Source organism: Carlito syrichta, unplaced genomic scaffold (genome assembly GCF_000164805.1).
Source record: "Carlito syrichta isolate Samal-C Ts95f unplaced genomic scaffold, Tarsius_syrichta-2.0.1 Scaffold115671, whole genome shotgun sequence".
In the NCBI taxonomy this organism is placed as follows: domain Eukaryota; kingdom Metazoa; phylum Chordata; class Mammalia; order Primates; family Tarsiidae; genus Carlito; species Carlito syrichta.
The window spans coordinates 3,874-7,426 of NW_007059767.1; positions in this window are offsets into that span (position 1 = coordinate 3,874).

The following is a 3,553-nucleotide window of genomic DNA, read 5'->3' on the forward strand; positions in this document are numbered from 1 at the left end:
GGGTCCGGGAGCCGGGGACTCGGGGGGCGCGAGCCGGGAGGCCGGGAGCGCTCGTGGACCCCGGGCGTCGGCTGCGCGCTCCTCCACTGGGCTGCGGCTTATATCCGCGCGAGGCGGCGGCGCGGGTGAGGGCAGCGGGGAGGGCCGCGGTCGCCGGGAAGGGGCGCTGACGGCAGCGGGCCCCGTGGGGCCGGCTTCTCCGGAAATCGGGGGCGGGGGCGGGGGCGGCGGGGACGCAGGTGGGTGTGCCCGGGTGGGGTCGTCTCTGTCCCCGGCTGCGGGGGCGGTCTGTCGTGTAGGAGCGCACTCGTGCAGGGGCGAAGAGCGACCGAGAGGCTGAGAGAAGCGCACGATCAAAAAGAGCCACGCGAGAGGGAGTGAGAGAGAGACAAAGACCGAGAGACACAGGGATAGACAGAGAATCCGGAGCAGACTGCACAGCGGGACGCACCGCAGAGACGGGTGGGGGGAGGGGAGAAGGAAGGGGAGGCAGGGGGGACTTGGGCTCTGCTCTTTTGTTTGTTTCAAAGACAGTCTCACTATGTTGTCCAGGCTGGTCTCCCACTCCTGGGCTCAAGCAGTCCTCTCTCCTCGGCCTCCCAAAGTGCCAGGGTTACAGGCATGAGCCGCCAAGCCCGGCCTATAATCTTAACTGGTTGACTCTGACAAACGCCTCCCCTCTAGCCCCAGTTTTCTCACCTGTACAAGGGGGTGGGGAGGGCGGTTTTCAGAATTCCAAAGCTGGTGGCCTGTTGGCTAAAACCAGTTCATGAACAGTTCTGCAGCCCCTGGACCAGAGCCTGTTGGAGTCTACCCTACCCTGGCAAAGGAGGGGAGGGGATGCAGGGAGGAGAAAGGCATAGAGATGTCAAGGAGCTTGTCCCCTAATCAGTCCCCAAAGTCCCAGCCTCCACATGATGCCTTGGAAGGGAACATTGCCACGTCTAGCCCCAGGGACACCCTCCACCTTGAAACACCTCACAGGTACCCGCTGTGTGTCAGGCTCCTTGGTAGGTCCTGGAGATCTAGAAGTGAATTAGACTCAGCTGCTGCCCTCAGAGAGCCCAGAGGCAGTGTGCCCTGGCAGACAGGCTTCCACAATGGAGTGAACCCACTCCACTAAGGAGCATTTAACAAGTCGCCTGCTCGAAAAAAAGCGAAAAGGAAAATGGTGTTACTAGTAAGGTGATGGATCTGAGGCAAGAAATCCGGAGCCAGTGCCTCTGAGTCTGCCAGGAGATGTCCAGAAGGTCTCAGAGGGGCAGTGAGCATGGTGACTTGGCGAATGGGGGAGTTAGCCAGGCCCACCTAGAGTAAGCCATGTTTCAGGCAGAAGGAGCACATCCCGAAAGCCATCTCCTACCTCTGGACAGTCCCAAAGTCTTCCTGCTTCACCAAACACTATTGCTTCAGTCTCAGACTAGCCAAATACTCGTATGCAAGGGATTCCAAAAGCATTTAATTGTTACTCCTTCCCCTGGTGGACCACCCAACTTTTCTGGCACACCCATACCCTCCATCTCATTGAGCTGTCACCTGGCAGGAACAAGACAGGAACTTTAGATTCACTTTAGATAGGGACACAGGGGTCTGGGGAGGAGGTAAAGTGACTTTGAAGACTAGAGGTAAAAAGGAACTTTTAGATCACCAGCTCAAGAGAGGTCTCCTCATTTTTTTTTTTTTTTTGAGTTGGACTCTCTGTCACCCAGGCTGGAATGCGGTGGCACACTCACGGCCACCACAGCCTCAACCTGCTGGGCTCAGATGATCCTTCCACCTTAGCCTTCCAAGTAACTGGAACCACAGGTGCATGCTTCCATGCCCAGTTATTTTTTTTGTTTATTATGGTGTCGAGGTCGCGCCAAGTTGCCCGGGCTGGTCTCAAACCCCTGGGCTCAGGTAATCCTCTCGCCTCCACCTCCCAAAGTGCTGGAGTTACAGGCATGAGCCACCATGACGGGCTGCTCTCCTCATTTTTAGGTGAGGAAACCAAGGTCTGGAGAAGTAGCCTGCCTGGCTTCCTGAGTCCCGGCACAATGTGCCTTCAGGGTCAGATGGCTGGCTTGGGGCAGACTGGAAACCTGAAACCTTAGGCTTGATCTCCCAGCCAGGTCCCTGGATTTGAAGATTTGCCACCTTAACTAAGCATTAAATCAGACAGACCTGTTATCCTTCGTATACAATGGTGAGGGTAGAAATTGATACAGCCTTTTGGGTAGCAGTATGAAAATATACCACACATGTGCCTTCCACAAGACAGTTCCGTCTTTCAGAATCTATCCTACAGAGACTCCCACCTGAGCATGAATGTAAATGCACAGGTTAAGGTGAGGGTTAGTGCAGCATGGTTTATGGATGCCAGAATTGGAAACAGCCAGGATGTCTATCCATCAGGAAGGGCTGCTTAAATGAACAAGGGCCCATCCAAAATTATGGGGTCCTATGTAGCCTTTAAAATATTAAGGCAGTTCCATGTATACTGATGTGGAATAAGCTCCAAGAAACAGAATGGAGAACAATGAATCCACCGTGCTGCCATTTGTGGGGTGATGCAGGAAGATGGGCCATCATGCCCTTATGTAGAGAAGAATACAGCACAGAGGGGACTTGGGGAAAGGAAGGAGAGGGAGGAGAGGGGTGCTGGGGGAGACTTGCTTTTCACTGTCAGCCCCTAGTGCTGTTTGTATTTTTTCTCTGTGCAGCATTACCTGTTCACCAGAAACCAAGACAACAACAAAATTCCCATCTAAGCCTCGAAAGAAGTGATAAGTGTGGTCAAATAGAAAAGTTGCCTTATGGAGGTGGAGATGGCTGAAACATCACCCCGTGGTGAGCCCACTTGATGTCTTTCTGTAATCAGGGATTTGAATTACCTCTTTGAAATTTAGTTCCTGGTTGTCTGGGAAGGGATGAGGGGTTCCTAGCAGCCCAAGGAACCGGAGAGGATGGTACAGAGACATCTGTGATGTCCTTAGCACGCCAACTCCTTCCCTCCCTCCCCTCCTTCCTTCCCTCCCTCACTCAGCAAATATTTACTGAACCCATAGTAGATACCAGGACCTCTTCTAGACCTTGGGGACTGTACTAACCATGTGCTTCTAATACTTTGACGTCTGGGGCCTTGCCGACCTTGGAGAGACTTCTGGGGTTAGCTCTCCTAGAGAGTAAACCACTCTCCTGGGAGCACCTCTTTCATATGTAAACTACCCAGTCCAGAGCCCACACCCCCGCCCCCTTCTCTATGGAGTTATCACACTCAGGGCGACTATTCCCCTGCCCTAATCACCTCAGGGCCAGGTACCAGACAACTAGGGGCAGCCCTTGTGCCCCAGAGCCCACTGAAATGAGCCTCAGCCTGCTTGCCCTGTCTGTTCTGTTCCTCCCTGTGGAAACCAAAACAAAGGCTTCGTTTCCTCCTCACTCCCTCTTCCTCCTGACCCTGGTGCTTCCCCATGCAGCCCTGCGTGTCTTGAACTGTGAGTAAAAACCTGTCTTTTTTTTTTTAATTAGAGAGGAGGGCTCGGTATGCTGCCCAAGCTGGTCTCGAACTCCT